Consider the following 19,456-nt stretch of genomic DNA (forward strand, 5'->3'; position numbering starts at 1 on the left):
GCACGGCAGACTTCCTTTCCCATCCTTCCCTAATCCGAGCTTGTGCTCCGTCTCTAATGACCTCGTTGTTGACGGGACGTTAAACACCACTATCCTCCTCCTCCTCTTCCTATTTAGTTCATTGCTAAGTGACTTGAATCTCTGTATGCCAAATTTCCCTGAACACTTTTGTACTTCCTTGCTTCGTCAGTCAGCTGAATTATTTCCTCTGTTACCCATGTTTTCTTTGAGAACATATGATTTTCTTTCCACCTTCAGTGATTGCCTTTTTTAGAGATGTCCATTACTCTTGTGAAAGTGAACTGGCTACTGAGCTGTTGACTGTCGCAATATCTACAGCCTCAGAAAATGTAAAGCATATCTCTTCATTCCTTAGTAATTCTGTATCCCACTTCATTGTGCACTGATTCTTCCTGACGTGTGGGTAATTTTATCCTACTCTTCATTATTACTAAATTGTGATCTGAGTCTATACCTACTCGTGGGTATGCCTTACAATCCAATATCTGATTTTGGAATCTCTGCCAGACCATGATATAATATAACAGCAATCTTTTCGTATCTCCCACCCTTTTCCAAGTATACCTCATCCTCTTGTGATTCTTGAACAGGGTATTCAATATTCACTATCACTAGCTGAAATTTATTGCAGAAGTCTCTAATTACAAACATGCATTTAGCCAGAACAATTGATAACCTACTTTGCAGATTTACCATTGAAAATTCACAGTTCACTTAATAACTTGGAAAGTGTTTAATTATTTTCAATAAAGTTCTCATGAGGCTGATTTCTTACTCAAATACAAATACTAACAAAATTTCACGCTTGTGGCTTTTGTATTTTTGCTATAACACAAAATTATGAAAAACACTGTTATCTTGTAAATATTAATTATAGTGGGTTCAAATTCAAGATATTTTACATTTGTTGCACGGAAAATTACTGGAGACATTCATATCGGCACTGTAATTGATCTTAGCAAGTCTAAATTTAATTCTCGAGAAGGATGAGCCTGTACTATAAAACGCACAAAATATTACCTCGCTTTATTAAGACTTGAATAACATACAATACTTCACTTGGAAAAAATCCATGTCCACAGGGGTGACATGTATTTGTTGCTGCCACTACACACTTTATTACTTTTTAAAATACAGAATGATAATCACTGTTCAGTTGCCTGTAAACTTCAATACACAGTTCTGGCTTCTAACAACTTGCAATGCTGGGTATGAAGTAAGATGATGCAGTCATTGTAAGTGATGATTGCAGAGAGGGCTGCGCAGCGCTGTGCTCCAACGTAAGTAATCGTCCAGCAGCTGTGGTGTACGGAACCTCTTGAGGGTGTCTATGCCAACATCTCTAATTTGTTGCTCTGTCAGTCGGTGACTGCCCTTACTTGTGGTTCTCTTCTGAGATACCAACTTTGACAATGGACCTTGTTCTTCGAATGGTGCCACTTTCCTCATCCTCAACTTGAGCGTCATGTCATGTGATGGTGAGGAGGGGGGAAAGGGAAGGCTGAATGCACACATGGATGAGGAGACAGTGTGTAACAACATATGATGGCAGCTCCCTCTCTGCTCCCTGGTATCCATCTTGCAAGTGACGGAGAATACCAGCTGAAAAACTGCCCACAGGAAAAAAGGCCTGCATGCAATGAAATGGGCTGTGACTGGGTTGACTGCAAGCGGAACTGCAGGGGCATCGTGATGGCTGTCTGGGAGCGGTGTCTCCATGGAAATTGGTTCAGGCAGGCAGTAGTATTGTTACAGCTGGTTATGGTGATGCCGATGCAGGCCAGAGGAACATTGAATGACGATAAGGGAACTCCTGTGTGGTGACACTGGGCTCCCAAATGCTGTTGCTTGCCAGAAACTTTAAAGACAACATTGTCCTGCAGCTGAAACTGTCCGACACAGTGGAACTGTTTTTGTGGCAGCAGGGTACAGTGACAAGGACCAGGTAATAATTCTGCTGACAACTTCTTGTCATGTGGAAATGAGTGATATTTATTTATTTAGCAGCTTATGACGTACACCTATGGAGTAAGTCCAAGTACATATTTGCTTTGTCAGTTTTCCAATAAAATATATTTCTTTACTGATTCTAACTATAGTTTTGCTAAGATAACTAATAAATCTTAGCCATAACATTTCTGGAAATTTACATCGTAGTTACAAAATTTTAGATACTGTAAATTGAACGGAGTTTATGAGGCATATGTAATCTATGTACCTAAATTACAGAACATTTAATTGCAATAATTCTATACTGTGGGTCCATCATTTTATATTTATGGTATAATACAGTTATATAGCACAGAAATATTCTAGGTCCCTTTTTGTTTACATTTATAAAAACATTTAACAGCAATAATACTGTAGAAAACAAAATATTTAGATAAAACAATGCTGTTAAGAAGTTAACACATTTTACTTTTTCTCTGTACCTGTGTACATTTTTTTTAGTTTACTCTGCCTGTTTGCTTCAGTTATTTTCATTTAAAAGAAATTCTCTGATTGAATATAAAGGGGTTCCTAATAGCAGTTGTTTGAGTGTTTAAACTTATCCTTCGATTTGGCATCAGTGATGTGTGGTGGTAAAGAGTTGTACAACTTTACTGCCATATAACAACTGCTTCTCTCATATTGAGTTGTGTTATGCTGCTGAAACTCTTTAATTTCTTGGGGTTTCTGGTGTGGTGGTGGTGTAGATCACCATTTTTGTTGAATTTATCTTTATTATCCCAAGCAAGGAGCAGAATTTTATATATATACTAGCTGTAGAAGGTTAGAATCTTATATTTTTTGAAAAGTAGTAAAGAAAAATCTTTAAGGCTTGCTTGCATTTGTAGAGGGAATGGGGATTCTGCTTGTGACTTTTGAATGTTTGAATGAACCGTTCAGCTTTATCGTTAGATTGAGGTCAAAAAAGAGCAGTAGTTATATAGCGTATGCGATTGTCGACACCAAACTATTGAAACATCAGCTGATGTGAATTGTGGTCGATCATCTGAGACTAGGACCTCAGGAAGACCTTCAAGACTAAAAATAGAATACAGAGCTGATACAGTACTAGCAGTAGTGGTGTCTGTCATGGGAATGACAAAAGAAAGTTCATGTATGCCTCTACCACAAAAACCATTGCATGTTGCAGGGCGTACATACAAAATCAAAGTGTATATTTTATCACAGTCCAGGATGGACATGGCCACTGAAAATACGTATGTGATGGTGCAGATTGATGCTCCACACACATTTTTCACGAATAAATCATTTGGTCATTTGCTGAATTTGGATGTAAGTGCACTGTGAAGTACAATGAGATCAAAGAGGTTGCTTTCTGCGAGGTACACCCCAGTAACCTAGGTGCAACAAAAACTAATCATGGTCAAGGGGGTGAGGAATCACAACCTATCCATCTCCATACGCAGCAGTAGAACACCTGACTGCGTATATAGATTGTGACAATGAGAAAGTAGTGATGCACCACTTGGTGGGGAATTTCTTTCAAACGTGGCTCACTTATTTTAAAACGACCTGAAGAGCTGGGTCAGGAGTAGATCTCCAGCAATACGCTGAAGGTCAAGATGAAACTTCCGAATAATTTCCAGATCTTTATTATCAGTTTGATAACCTAATTCCTCAGATGATCAAACACTATGTCAATACCAAATAGTAACAGAGACAAGAAGTCATCGTTTGGATGTTGGGCAGTGGGCCTGTTCAACAACTTGTGTTGATAATTTGACTGTAACAGAGCCTGATGTAGCAATTTTGTGATGTGCATGGTGGGACAGGCTTAGAAGGATTGAACAGAGTTTTTAATAGTGGATGATCTGTAATCAGATCAAACTTTTGACTGCACAAATATTGGTGGAACTTGGTAACACCGTAGATAATGGCGAGTACCTCTTTTCAAGTTGACTGTGATTGCAGTGTGCTTTGTTGAGGGTTTTCGAGGCAAAAACAATAGGTTGATCAGACACACCAATTCTATGGGAAAAACAGCTCCAGCCCTATAAGAAGATGTATCCACAGCTAAAACAACAGGCTTAACTGGATCTAAATTCCTCAGACCTTGACAACTAAACAATGTGTCCTTTAACTGCTGAAATGCGTCCTTTAACTGCTGAAATGCGTCCTTACATTTCTGGGACCACACAAAAGGAATGCCTTTCTGGAGCAGCAATTTGCGTACCATTTGCAATGTAATTTTTGTTTTAGTTTGCCCATGACTGCTTGTAGCTCCTTGGTGTTGCAGGGCACTGGCAGACCTTTAATCACAGACAGTTGCAAATAAGCAGGATGAATATTCTCTGCATTTATAACATGTTGTGAATATTCAAGTTTTTTTGTGGAAGAAGAGCACTTTTCATTGTTATACTTTAAGCCAGCTGCTACAATAACTTTAAAAAGCAAGAGCTGAAGAACTTCAAAATGGTTGTCTTTGAAAGTGGAACAAACCCATGTGAGTGTTGACCACAAAATATTGCTTGGACTGCTGGTCCAGCAGTAACTGTAAGTACGCCTCACATTAATCAACCGTGGAAAAGAATTTACCTTGCCACACTCTGTCCATTAATTTCTCCAGCGTGGGATAGGAAATGAATCCATGGCAGTTTGTGGATTTACTACTGCTCTGAAACCGTCACACTAATATAAACTTCCTGATGGCTTTTTGAAAATTAGCGAGGAGGATGCCCACTGACTTGCAAAAATGGGTTGTTACCCCATTGTCTTTCCACCATTGCAGTTCCTGAGCAACCTGCATGGGAGGCCACGCCATGCAAGATAAAATTGTGGTTGTGCATTGTCTTTACCAGTAATATGCTCCTCACAATTCTTAGCCCTTCCTAATCTTGATTCAAAAAGTTCTTTGTACATATTGCACAGTCGGAAACGTTAGTATGAGGCACTGAAACACTGATTTGTAACACATTGTGCAAATACACTGGTTGAACAAATTAAACAAGTCTACGCCAAACATCTTTGCACTTTTTCTAGAGCATGGTACATGAAATGAAACATATTTGTTAACATCACAAATAGTTGCTGGCAAATTGCACATCTAGGTACTGGTATTTCTTTCAAGTCCATTATATGTAGACAAAATAGAAGTAGGCTTATGTAGCCATTGGCTACTGATAATTTCATAGGTATCTTTATTGACGAGCGCAACTGCACCTGAAATCTTTTGAGCCACTCTTAATAGGAAAAAAAAGTTTGTTCTTCTGTCTGTGGACAACAGCAGAAGGGATACACAGCAAGGAAAAGTTAGCCCTTTGGTTGTGCTGACATGACATTCACTTACTGAAATCTGTGCTGTAGCCACGTGCTAGACTAGAGAACAGCACTTGCCCTGGCACCTTGTAAGCAGTCTGTCTGGCTGTGACCTTATTTCCCAAGCTGGAAACACTTTGCATCCCAACTAGTTCAAGCTTTCCTGGCAGCAGACAACCGACGTGAGTGGCTTTGCTAACAGTATGACATCACCTGCAGTGCCTCTCCTGGGTTCGTAACCACATCGGTTGGACACTAGTAACTGGAGAACCGTGACCACGGCAAATGTGTCCCGATTTCAGTTGGTAAGAGCTGATGGTGGTAGGTTAGAGTGCGGCGCCGATCCCATGAAGCCATCGACCCAAGTTGCCAACAAAGCACTGTGCAAGCTGCTGGTGACTCCATAATGCTGTGGACTGTGTTTACATGGAATGTACTGGGTCCTCTGGTCCAACTGAATCGATCACTATTGGAAATGGTTACGTTCTGATACTTTACGATCATTTGCAGTATTCATGGGCTTCATGTTCCCAAATGACTGCGGACTTTTTCTGGATGACAATGTGCCATGTCACTGGGACAGATTTCTTCTGGACAGTTCAAGTGAATGATTTGGAAAATCAGATCGCCCAACTTGGATCCCACTGGACATTCATGGGACATAACTGAGAGGTCAGTTCGTGCACAAAATCCTGCGCTGGTAATATTTTCACAAGTATGGACGGATATAGAGGCAGCTTGGCTCCATATTCCCGTGGGTGACTTCCAGCGACTTTCTGAGTCCATGCTACGGAGAGTTGCTGCACTACAACAGGCAAAAGAACGTCCAACATGATACCAGGAGGTGTCCCATAACTTCTGTGATCTCAGTGGATATTGCTGGCCTCTGTGAATAGCGGAGGATTAAAAATAATCACAAGGCAGACCAGGGCGGAGTTAAGTGCTCGGGAAGAAACATGGACATGTATCATTGTCGCCATTGTAGGTATGTGGCGGATGGAGTACACTGAGGAAGTAGTGCCGGAGAAAAAAACACTTCAGACATTTGCGTCGGCACTGTAGTGGATCCAGGGCCGGCACAAGCTCAAGTGCCGCCCCGGGCGAGCTGCTAAATAACCCCCCCCCCTCCCCCCCCTGCGGGTCCGGGGATTAGAATAGGCCCGAGGTATTCCTGCCTGTCGTAAGAGGCGACTAAAAGGAGTCCATCCCCCTCACGGGGGTAGTTAGCGCCTGCGACCGGAGACGGACGGTTTCACGACCTATAATCGTGGTCTTTTTGGTTTTTCACTTCTCGTTTCTTACTTCCTTTTGTTGGTTCCTTTCTTTGCTCTTCTCCACCTCACTGTCTTCCTTACTCTTTCCCTTGACTTCTCCTTGCCTTCTCATTGCCTTTTTCTCCTTGCCTTCTCATTGCCTTTTTCTCCTTGCCTTCTCATTGCCTTTTTCTCCTTGCCTTCTCATTGCCTTTTTCTCCTTGCCTTCTCATTGCCTTTTTCTCCTTGCCTTCTCATTGCCTTTTTCTCCTTGCCTTCTCATTGCCTTTTTCTCCTTGCCTTCTCATTGCCTTTTTCTCCTTGCCTTCTCATTGCCTTTTTCTCCTTGCCTTCTCATTGCCTTTTTCTCCTTGCCTTCTCATTGCCTTTTTCTCCTTGCCTTCTCATTGCCTTTTTCTCCTTGCCTTCTCATTGCCTTTTTCTCCTTGCCTTCTCATTGCCTTTTTCTCCTTGCCTTCTCATTGCCTTCTTCTCCTTGCCTTCTCATTGCCTTTTTCTCCTTGCCTTCTCATTGCCTTCTTCTCCTTGCCTTCTCTGGTCTCTGTCTCGGTGTTTGAGACAGTCTGTCCTCTTTCTCCCTCTCTCTCTCTTCTTTTTCCTCTTCTTCCTTCCTCCCTGTGCGTGTCTGAAGGCCGACCCACGCGTTCGCACGCGTAGCCGGTGACGGGGTAACGCGTAAGTCCCCGCCCTGGGTAGACATGTAAGGCACGCGCGTACCCCCTGGTAAAGGCCAGGCCCGGGGAGGGGTGATTGCCTGAGCTGATACCTTCTGACCATGCCGATTGGTCCCTCCGTCTGTTTCTCGGGAGGTGTGACCTGAGGTGTAAACATTCACCTAAGGCGGGAGTGCCCTCTGAGAGGGTCCCCACAAGGAAGGAGCGCGCCATCGGAGACGCTGGCAATCATGGGGGATTCCTCCGCAATGGATTCTACTCCATCGCTTTCGACTTCGACCCAAAAACGGAAACGTGACCAGCCAACAGTGACAAAAGTACTACCGCCTGCCCCACAGTTCCTCGTAGTTTCTCGCACTGAGGACGGAAAGGATTTTTCCTCTGTCAACCCTTTTGTTATTCAGAAGGGCGTTGATGCCATAGCCGGATCTGTCAAATCTTGTACCAGGTTGCGTAACGGCACCTTATTACTCGAAACTGAGAGTGCCTTTCAGGCACAAAAACTGCTTCGGGCCACCCTCCTGTACACGTTCCCTGTCCGGGTGGAGGCCCACCGAACTTTGAATTCGTCTCGTGGTGTAGTGTATACTAGCTCCCTCGACGGATTGACTGACGAGGAGCTTCAATCTTTCCTCGCTGAGCAGGGCGTGACGGCTGTCCATCGGGTCATGAAAAAGGTCAACAACGACCTTGTACCGACCCGGACACTCTTCTTGACCTTCGATAGTGTTAAGCTGCCATCGCGCATAAAGGCGGGCTACGAGGTTATTTCTGTTCGCCCCTATGTCCCGACACCTACGCGCTGCTACCAGTGTCAGCGTTTCAATCACACTCGACAGTCTTGTTCCAATGCGGCTAAATGTGTCACTTGTGGCAGGGATGCCCATGAGGGTGACTGTCCACCTCTGTCTCCTCATTGTGTGAACTGTCAGGGTGACCATGCCGCATCCTCCCGCGACTGTCCTGTCTATAAGGACGAACGTTGCATCCAAGAAATTCGTGTCAAAGAGAAAGTGTCCACCTCGGCTGCTCGCAAGCTATTTGCTAGTAGGAAGCCCACGCTGCTCCCAGCGGGGAAATATAGTACTGTCCTCGCCTCTCCTCGGACTACCCGGGAGGTCGCAACCCAGACATGCGATCTGACCTTCAGCACCACGGTTGTCCGTTCGGCCAGTGCTAAGATCGCGCGGTCGACGTCTCCTCTTCCTCCCATCACACCACAGACACCAGCCACTTCCTCAGCTTCTGCTAAGTCGAAGACCCCGAAGTCAGATGGTCCTTCAAGAAGGAACCATCCCGTGCAGACTTCCTCCGTCCCTCGACCTCCCAGCCTTCGACCGGTACTTCCACCAAACGTCCTTCCAAAAAGGCGCATAGGAAGCACAGTTCTCCTTCTCCGCCACGGCGCATCTCTTCTCCTGCGCCACCCAGCGGTTGCCGCCCCAGGCCGTCATCCGTTTCGCCTGGCCGCATCGCCGGTAGCCGTACATCTGGCCGTTCACCGGCGGAGGAAGCTCCCCCTCCCGGCCATCCTCCCGAGATGGCCGCTGACCCTATAGACCCAATGGACGATGACTGTCCGCCTACTGATAGCGGCGGCAGTGCTCGCTCGAAGCCAGGCCCTAAGCGGCCTTCGAGGTGACCCCTTCTCTCATCTTCCTTTTCTTACGATGGCACTTATTCACTGGAATATTCGCAGCATTCGCTCCAACCGAGAGGACTTGAAGTTGCTGCTCCGCTTGCATCGTCCGCTCGTCGTAGCCCTCCAGGAAACGAAGCTACGCCCATGCGATCACATTGCCTTGGCACACTACACCTCTGTGCGTTTTGACCTACCCCCTATGGTAGGAATCCCAGCTCATGGAGGGGTTATGTTGCTGGTCCGGGATGATATTTACTACGATCCCATCACGTTGCACACCGGCCTGCAGGCAGTCGCCATCCGCATTACTCTCCCCACTTTTACGTTTTCCTTTTGTACCGTTTACACTCCCTCGTCATCTGCCGTTACCAGGGCAGACATGATGCAACTTATTGCTCAGCTACCTGCACCGTTTTTGTTAACTGGAGACTTCAATGCCCACCATCCCCTTTGGGGTTCTCCAGCCTCCTGCCCGAGGGGCTCCTTGTTAGCAGACCTTTTCAACCAGCTCAATCTTGTCTGCCTTAATACTGGCGCCCCTACTTTTCTTTCGGACACATCTCATACCTATTCCCATTTAGACCTCTCTATATGTACTCCCCAACTTGCACGCCGGTTTGAGTGGTATGCACTTGCTGATACTAATTCGAGCGACCACTTCCCGTGTGTTATCCATCTCCTGCAGCATACTCCCTCTCCGTGCTCCTCTAGTTGGACCATCTCCAAGGCAGACTGGGGGCTCTTTTCTTCCAGGGCGACCTTTCAGGATCAAACCTTCACAAGCTGCGATCGTCAGGTCGCACACCTCACGGAAGTCATTCTCGCTGCTGCTGAATATTCCATCCCTCACCCTACTTCTTCTCCACGTCGCGTACCGGTCCCCTGGTGGACCGGAGCATGTAGAGACGCTTTACGTGCTCGTCGACGTGCTTTACGCACCTTTAAACGCCACCCTACAGTGGCGAATTGTATTAATTATAAACGATTACGTGCTCAGTGTCGTCGTATTATTAACGAAAGCAAGAAAGCCAGCTGGGCTGCTTTCACAAGCACCTTCAACAGTTTTACTCCTTCTTCTGTTGTCTGGGGTAGCCTGCGCCGGCTATCTGGCACTAAGGTCCACTCCCCAGTTTCTGGCTTGAAGGTCGCGAATGAAGTCCTTGTGGCCCCTGAGGCTGTCTCCAATGCCTTCGGCCGCTTTTTCGCCGAGGTTTCGAGCTCCGCTCATTACCACCCTGCCTTCCTCCCCCGCAAACAGGCAGAGGAGGCTAGGCCACCTGACTTTTGCTCCTCGAATTGTGAAAGTTATAATGCCCCATTCACAATGCGGGAACTCGAAACCGCACTTGGCCGATCACGGTCCTCCGCTCCAGGGCCTGATTCTATTCATATTCAGATGCTGAAGAACCTTTCTCCTGCGGGTAAAGGTTTTCTTCTTCGTACATACAATCGCATCTGGATTGAGGGACATGTTCCCGCATGCTGGCGCGAGTCTATTGTTGTCCCGATTCCTAAGCCGGGGAAGGACAAGCACTTGCCTTCCAGTTATCGACCTATCTCACTTACCAGCTGTGTCTGTAAAGTGATGGAGCGAATGGTTAACTCTCGATTGGTTTGGCTGCTTGAGTCTCGACGCCTACTTACCAATGTCCAATGTGGATTTCGTAGGCGCCGCTCTGCTGTTGACCATCTGGTTACCTTGTCGACCTTCATTATGAATAACTTCTTGCGGAAGCGCCCGACCGCGGCTGTGTTCTTTGATTTAGAGAAGGCTTACGACACCTGTTGGAGGGCGGGCATTCTCCGCACCATGCATACATGGGGCCTTCGCGGTCGCCTCCCTCTTTTTATTCGTTCCTTTTTAATGGATCGACAGTTCAGGGTACGTGTGGGTTCTGTCCTGTCCGACACCTTTCGCCAGGAGAATGGGGTGCCACAGGGCTCAGGTTTGAGCGTCGCTCTGTTCGCCATCGCGATCAATCCAATAATGGATTGCCTCCCACCTGATGTATCAGGCTCTCTTTTTGTGGACGATTTTACCATCTATTGCAGCGCGCAGCGTACACGTGTCCTGGAGCGCTGTCTTCAGCGTTCTCTTGACCGTCTTTACTCCTGGAGTGTCGCCAATGGCTTCCGTTTTTCTGCCGAGAAGACGGTCTGTATGAACTTCTGGCGCTACAAAGAGTTTCTCCCACCGTCCTTACGACTTGGCCCCGTTGCTCTCCCAATCGTGGAGACAACCAAATTTTTAGGCCTTACCTTTGACAGGAAACTTAGCTGGTCTCCACATGTGTCATATTTGGCCGCCCGTTGTACCCGTTCTTTAAATGTCCTCCGTGTTCTCAGTGGTATGTCGTGGGGAGCGGATCGAACCGTCCTACTTCGTCTATATCGGTCGATCGTCCGCTCCAAGCTGGATTATGGGAGCTTCGTATACTCCTCTGCACGGCCATCCATCTTACGCCGCCTCAACTCCATACAACATCGGGGTTTACGACTTGCGATCGGAGCATTTTATACCAGTCCCGTAGAGAGTCTTCATGCTGACGCTGGCGAATTGCCACTCACTTACCGGCGCGATATACTGCTTTGTCGGTATGCCTGTCGGCTACTGTCAATGCCCGACCATCCGTCTTATCATTCCTTTTTTGACGACTCTCTTGACCGTCAATATAGGTTGTATGTCTCTGCCCTGCTACCCCCTGGAGTTCGCTTTCGTCGCCTCCTTCAACACCTTAATTTTTCACTCCCTGCAACCTTTCGAGTGGGCGAGAGCCACACGCCACCTTGGCTCCAGGCTCAGGTCCGCGTTCACCTTGACCTCAGCTCGCTCCCAAAAGAGGTCACCCCCAGTTCGGTCTACCACTCCCGTTTTTTGGAACTTCGTTCGAAGTTCATCAACATGACTTTCATTTATACAGATGGCTCTAAGACCAATGACGGGGTCGGGTGTTCCTTTATAGTCGGGGCACAAAGTTTCCAATACCGGCTCCATGACCATTGTTCGGTCTTCACAGCTGAGCTCTTTGCCCTCTACCAGGCTGTTCTTTACATCTGCCGCCACCGACATTCTGCTTATGTCATCTGCTCAGATTCCCTGAGCGCCATCCAGAGCCTCAGTGATCCGTACCCGGTTCACCCTTTCGTACACCGGATCCAACGCTCTCTTCAGCGGCTGGTGGACGTCGGTCCGCCGGTTAGCTTTATGTGGGTTCCTGGCCATGTCGGTATCCCTGGGAACGAAGCTGCAGATGCCGCGGCCAAGTCTGCGGTCCTCCAGCCTCGGACAGCTTCTTGTTGTGTCCCTTCGTCCGATTTTAGCAGGGTCATTTGTCGGCGCGTTGTGTCGCTGTGGCATGCCGATTGGGCTGCACTTACCGACAACAAGCTTCGGGCCTTAAAACCTCTTCCCGTAGCTTGGACGTCCTCCTCACGCCCTTCTCGGCGGGAGGAGGTCGTTTTAGCAAGGTTAAGGATTGGACACTGCCGGTTCAGCCATCGCCATCTGCTGACGGCTGCGCCGGCGCCGTTCTGCCCATGTGGGCACTTGCTGACGGTTAGACACATTTTAATGTCCTGTCCCGATCTTAACCAACTGCGCCTCGATCTTAACCTTCCTAATACTTTCGATGACATTTTAGCGGATGACCCACGAGCAGCTGCTCGTGTTCTTTGTTTTATCAATTTGACACATCTCGCTAAGGACATTTGATGAAGTTTTTTAATCCTATGCCTGTCAGTCTGTCTTTTATTGTGTTTTTCCTTTTAGTTGTTGTTGTCAACTTGTGGCTCGCGGTGCATTTTTAGAGTAGTCAGGGCGCTAATGACCATTGAAGTTGTGCGCCCTAAAACCACAAAAAAAAAAAAACCCCCCCCTCCCCGGTTTCTCCTTTTTTTTTTTCTTTTACAAAAACATTTGTGGAATTTGATTCAAAAAAATCTGTAGGAAATGTCAGCAATCAATCGCAATTTTTGTTTTTACTTTTAGATCTACTTAGGTTTCGGCCACTGAGTGGCCAGTCTCGAAGCTTTTAATATGTGCTTACATCTAAACTGTCCTGTTGACAGTTATGTTCAGCATGACGGTATAGATGTAAACATAACTCAAAGCATTAAGAATAGCGACACTGTCCCGAAATCTATGTAGATCTGGAAAATAAAAACAAAAATTGCGACTGATTGGTGACATTCTCTACAGATTTGTACAAAACAGTCGCAGGGCACCAGCTCAAAAATTGAGTCAAACCTGATTGAAGAAATCTAGCTAATTTTAATAAGCCTTGTGAATTTACAAAAATGTTCAAATGTGTGTGAAATCTTATGGGACTTAACTGCTAAGGTCATCAGTCCCTAAGCTTACACACTACATAACGTAAATTATCCTAAGGACAAACACACACACCATGCCCGAGGGAGGACTCGAACCTCCGCCGGGATCAGCCGCTCAGTCCATGACTGCAGTGCCCTAGTCCGCTCGGCTAATTCCGCGCGACATGAACTTACAGTTAATGTAAATAAACATTTTTCAATGGTTGTGAACAGATAATGTATTCAATGGAAAACAAAATATATTTAAAATGTAACGATAATTTGGTTTGAACAATTATATTTACAATAACTATTTAATGTTGAACAAAATAAGGAACAACACAGTAAATAACAAAGACACTGATCATAATAAAAAAATTTTTTAAAAATACTAGACAAATCAAACCTTCCTGGCTTTTGCTTGTGCAAACTCTTTCACATGAGCTGTGTAATTTAAGTCCTCTGCAAGCTCATGCTCAATCGATATTGTTGCAAGATCATTCAAACGAGTTTGGCTCATCGTTGATCGGAGGTATGTCTTTATCAGTTTCAGTTTTGAGAAACCCCTCTCTCCACTCGCAACTGTTACTAGGAGTGTTAGGAGAATTCTCAGAGCAATGTTAACATTAGGGCAAAAATTATGTCTTCCTATAAACTTCAGAGTCTCTTTTGGACCTATTCCAGGTTTCAACAATGTTGAAAACACTTTTAGTTCTTCCCTCAACTCCAGTGCATCAATGTCGCTTGGCTCATGATCTTGCAAAATCACTGCGAGGTTTCTACACCTTGTGTCCAGGCTGTCAGGAGGTGCATTCTTCAGCTCGCTGATGTCGTAGAGAAAATCAAAATAATCAATGAGATTTCAGTTGATTGAAGCTCTCATCCAAAGATGTGGTTACTGTATTTGAAAGATAATAGTAGAATTCATTCTTGTAACGTTTTGTTGGGTCATCTATTATCTCATCCCTTCCTTCATAGGTAAAGTGTATTGGCTTCTTACTTCGTCGCCGCAAAACGCTTATCTGTGGTAACGTTAGATCTTCTAGATCTAATTCTGTAGCCAATTCTTTGGAATCCGTCAAGAAAGACACACACTTTTCTTCTGTTCTGCAGGTCTCAAATTATGCTTTCGTTTTCAGGCATTTCCACGGCCTCAGAAACATTTATGTCCCCGTCCGGTCTTTCTCCTGGACGAAACGTACCACAACTGTCATCTGCTCAACTTTTGAAACATTTGGTGTGCAGTCCAGAATTATACTGTAATACTTTGCATATTTCATAATTAATAGAATGTTGTTGGTTATACAAGATCCAATAAGATGAATTATTTCATTCTGTGTTTCTTTTCCAAGATAATGATGACCCTTGTTATCACCTTGCTTTGTTGTGTGCAGGTGCTCCATCATCACAGTGTCGAACTTTCCGAATAATTCAACGAGTTTCAAGAAGTTTCCGTTGTCAGGCTGAAAGAGTGTATCTGTACTTTTTTTTAAGCGCTCAAGAACATTTTTCCAATGTTCGCTTTCAGTATTCAGAAGCCTTTGATTATGGACGTTGACAGTTAGTGACACTTTCAGTCCCTCTGAAAACACTATCCACTTTTTATGTGAATTCAAATGCTCGGTATACTTCCCGTGACTTTCGAGATACGAAGCAGCCTGTCGCCAATCGCTTATACCGTTCTTTACAATTTTTATTGTAGATGACGAAAAAAGTTTGCAACAAAAGCAGAACACAGCATCCTTGCTCTTTGAGTACACCAACCAGTGTCGATCTGCTTCTTGTAAATTCTTCAAAGAATAGCTGTAGTGCACAGGGCTGAAACGCCGGTTGTCCGCGTTTTTAGGACATTCTTCAGCTTCCTTAATGCACTTGGGAGGACCTCGCATGCCCAAAATCGTTAGAATGCAGTCGGTAATAATTTCCAGCCATCTTCCGGGATCTGAGTCAATTGTGTCTTCCAGTTTAGACTCGCCTTCAATCCCTTCTCCGGTGGTGAGTACCTCGGCTGATGTTTCTCCGGTATTTTCCGAATCGGGTCGCCTAATTTCAGTTCTGCCTGACGTTTCAATCTCGGAGCTTTCGTCACAAAGCAGGTCTTGAGTCCAGACGAGATCTGTTGAACATGCTGTAGACGGCCCACCGTCAGCGCTGCTGCTGTATGCGGTGGTCGCGGTACTGTGTTCGTCAACTTTCTGGTCAGGTCCTGAAGATAAAGATGTAGCTGCAGTAGCTCGACTAGTTTCTGTACTTTCAGGACCTATTTTTCCACCCTCGCCGCTGCTAGGTCGTTCTCTCCTTGGCTTGAAATATCGTTGTAGTGCATCCTTTCGCTTCTTATCGTCATCTTCCTTCAGCGCCCGTCTTTTCCTATATTCACTGCCAGACAGTCTTTTTCTACCGTCGAACATGTTTCGATCCAGCCTATAAAGAACGATTTCGTGAAACTAACTGTTGATGTCAGTGTACTAACTTTATTTGCAACACACTTCGTAGACAATTTCCTGATATTCCACTGCGGGTAGACGGAAAATTATATTACTGTAGGAAACACTGTTCAGCAAATGAAGTCGTAAGAACTGAGCCACGTGAAATTGAATTTCAGGCCAAATATCACTACAGACGCAGATGAAACCGTCAGAGTGGGGCGGAAGACAATGGAGAGAGGAAGAATAAGGAGATAGAGTAACATAATAATGCAATAAATACACACCCGGGCATCGACGGGCAGTAATGCTAGTCGATATATATTAACTCACTGCACTGCGGTTGTTCATTTCAAAGAACTGACACTCGACATCTGTCGTAATTTCTATGTGTCACTTCTTTCTTGTCTGATTATGGAATAAGGGGTAACAAATTAGTCATCGCCGTATCACTTCACTTTTCTTCGCTTTATTTTCATTCCAGCTATTGGGACGACGCGTGCTTATTTGCCGACTTGCCAGTTTTTGAAGTATCAGATCATAAGAAAAATAAATTTTCCTATTCTGCAATCTTGAAACAGAAAACTTCTAACTTATCAGCAACGTGCATGCGCAATACTAATTGTACATTATACACTCCGCGAAATGGAAAAAAGAACACATTGACACCGCTGTGTCAGACCCACCATACTTGCTCCGGACACTGCGAGAGGGCTGTACAAGCAATGATCACACGCACGGCACAGCGGACACACCAGGAACCGCGGTGTTGGCCGTCGAATGGCGCTAGCTGCGCAGCATTTGTGCACCGCCGCCGTCAGTGTCAGCCAGTTTGCCGTGGCATACGGAGCTCCATCGCAGTCTTTAACACTGGTAGCATGCCGCGACAGCGTGGACGTGAACCGTATGTGCAGTTGACGGACTTTGAGCGAGGGCGTATAGTGGGCATGCGGGAGGCCGGGTGGACGTACCGCCGAATTGCTCAACACATGGGGCGTGAGGTCTCCACAGTACATCGATGTTGTCGCCAGTGGTCGGCGGAAGGTGCACGTGCCCGTCGACCTGGGACCAGACCGCAGCGACGCACGGATGCACGCCAAGACCGTAGGATCCTACGCAGTGCCGTAGGGGACCGCACCGCCACTTCCCAGCAAATTAGGGACACTGTTGCTCCTGGGGTATCGGCGAGGACCATTCGCAACCGTCTCCATGAAGCTGGGCTATGGTCCCGCACACCGTTTGGCCGTCTTCCGCTCACGCCCCAACATCGTGCAGCCCGCCTCCAGTGGTGTCGCGACAGGCGTGAATGGAGGGACGAATGGAGACGTGTCGTCGTCAGCGATGAGAGTCGCTTCTGCCTTGGTGCCAATGATGGTCGTATGCGTGTTTGGCGCTGTGCAGGTGAGCGCCACAATCAGGACTGCATACGACCGAGGCACACAGGGCCAACACCCGGCATCATGGTGTGGGGAGCGATCTCCTACACTGGCTGTACACCACTGGTGATCGTCGAGGGGACACTGAATAGTGCACGGTACATCCAAACCGTCATCGAACCCATCGTTCTACCATTCCTAGACCGGCAAGGGAACTTGCTGTTCCAACAGGACAATGCACGTCCGCATGTATCCCGTGCCACCCAACGTGGTCTAGAAGGTGTAAGTCAACTACCCTGGCCAGCAAGATCTCCGGATCTGTCCCCCATTGAGCATGTTTGGGAGTGGATGAAGCGTCGTCTCACGCGGTCTGCACGTCCAGCACGAACGCTGGTCCAAGTGAGGCGCCAGGTGGAAATGGCATGGCAAGCCGTTCCACAGGACTACATCCAGCATCTCTACGATCGTCTCCATGGGAGAATAGCAGCCTGCATTGCTGCGAAAGGTGGATATACACTGTACTAGTGCCGACATTGTGCATGCTCTGTTGCCTGTGTCTATGTGCCTGTGGTTCTGTCAGTGTGATCATGTGATGTATCTGACCCCAGGAATGTGTCAATAAAGTTTCCCCTTCCTGGGACAATGAATTCACGGTGTTCTTATTTCAATTTCCAGGAGTGTATGAAAAGCACTTACCTATTACATCCTAAATTGCAAGAAATTCGGACGCACCAATTCTTCTGTTCTTACGAAACGCAATGAAAGTGCTTCTGACCAATCTTGACTCCCTCGGCCAACTACCGAAACGAATTCTGTAGTTTTCGTTGTAGAGAACGCAACAATACCTATTGCCTGGAAAGCGAAGTGGTGACGCAGCAGAGCCAGGTACTAGGTCACGTGACGAGGTACAGCGAGGCTACGGTTAAACTGGCGCCCAAGAAGAAGCAAGAAGCTTACAATAAGTATGTGACAGATGGTATGGATAAATGTATTATCAAGCAGCAATTTCTGTGGCATTACGAACAATAGAAAGAAATACGAACTTTGCGAAAACTGCACAACTTTTGTCAAACAGAAATGAGCTTCAAAGCTAGCAAGGAAACCCTTAGAAGCAATGTTCTGTCTATGGATGTTCGTTTTAGAAGGTGTCAAAATAAACGTTTTGTTTTGTGGGCCGGCCGGAGAGGCCTAGCGGTTCTAGGCGCTGCAGTCTGGAACCGCGGGACCGCTACGGTCGCAGGTTCGAATCCTGCCTCGGGCATGGACGTGTGTGATGTCCTTGGGTTAGTTAGGTTTAATTAGTTGTAAATTCTAGGCGACTAATGACCTCAAACCTTGCTCCAAACGTTCCCAAGTGGGGAGAGATCTGGCCACCTCGCTGGCCGAGATACGATCTGACAAGCATGGAGGCAACCATTAGAATTTCTTGCTGTGTGCGGGTGGTCTTTATCCTGCTGGAACATAAGCTCAGCATGGTTGTCACAAGGGAGACAAAATGGGACATAGAAGATGCCGCGGATGACAACCAAAGTGGTCCTGCATTGAGAAGAAAGGCACCCCAAATCATCACTCCCGGTTGTCGGGCCAATGGCAAGTGATCGTCACTGCTGCCCAGGGCGTCTCCAGACACGTCTTCGCTGGTCGTCTGGGCTCAGTTTGAAGCAGGACCCTTCAGTGACGGTCCTTTCCTGTCCCAGAAGTCGAAACAGGAAAATCCTCACAGACACCCAAACCTTGCAGGAACAAGAATTATATGCGTAAATCAGAAGTTGGACGGAATTCTGCTGCTTCGGTCGATCAAGCTCTCATCCCCCCAACAGTTCAGCCCATTAATAGCGATGAAGATCTGCACGCTTCACGTGTACATGACTCAATAGCGAGATAGTTCGTACTTCCATTACCTGTTTGCTGCTTTCTTATATTCCGCTCTGACTTCACTTCAATGAAACTCTGTGGGCTACCATCATCACCTGGCGGAAACCTGCCAGTTAATGGCTACTTCTTCTGCCGTTGGTATGGCACTTCAGGAGACAGTAATTCACCTTCCTACTATTATCAAGTACAAATCCTACTGTAAAGATGACATTAACGCCTAAAAATTGTCTGGAGGAGTCTGCACACTCATACACTCGGACACTTTCAGTGAGCAGGTGCCATTGAGCACTATGTTAGAAGCAATGGCTGTTTGCATCTGCCCGTCAGTGATCTATATCGTATCAGAGGCTGGTGGAGTCGATGGAACAACTACCTTCGCCCTCCCTCCTACTGAGGGCTTCTGTGCCCACAATTCCCTGTGGGGCAACCAAACCACATCTAGTAGGGGTCAAGTAGTAGAGCAATTCATTTCACAACTGGACTTCCACTTCCACTATTGGCCATTAAAATTGCTACACCAAGAAGAAATTCAGATGAGAAATGGGTAATATTGGACAAATACATTATACTAGAACTGATATGTGATTACATTTTC

Source organism: Schistocerca cancellata, chromosome 1 (assembly GCF_023864275.1).
Source record: "Schistocerca cancellata isolate TAMUIC-IGC-003103 chromosome 1, iqSchCanc2.1, whole genome shotgun sequence".
NCBI classification, from domain to species: Eukaryota; Metazoa; Arthropoda; class Insecta; order Orthoptera; family Acrididae; genus Schistocerca; species Schistocerca cancellata.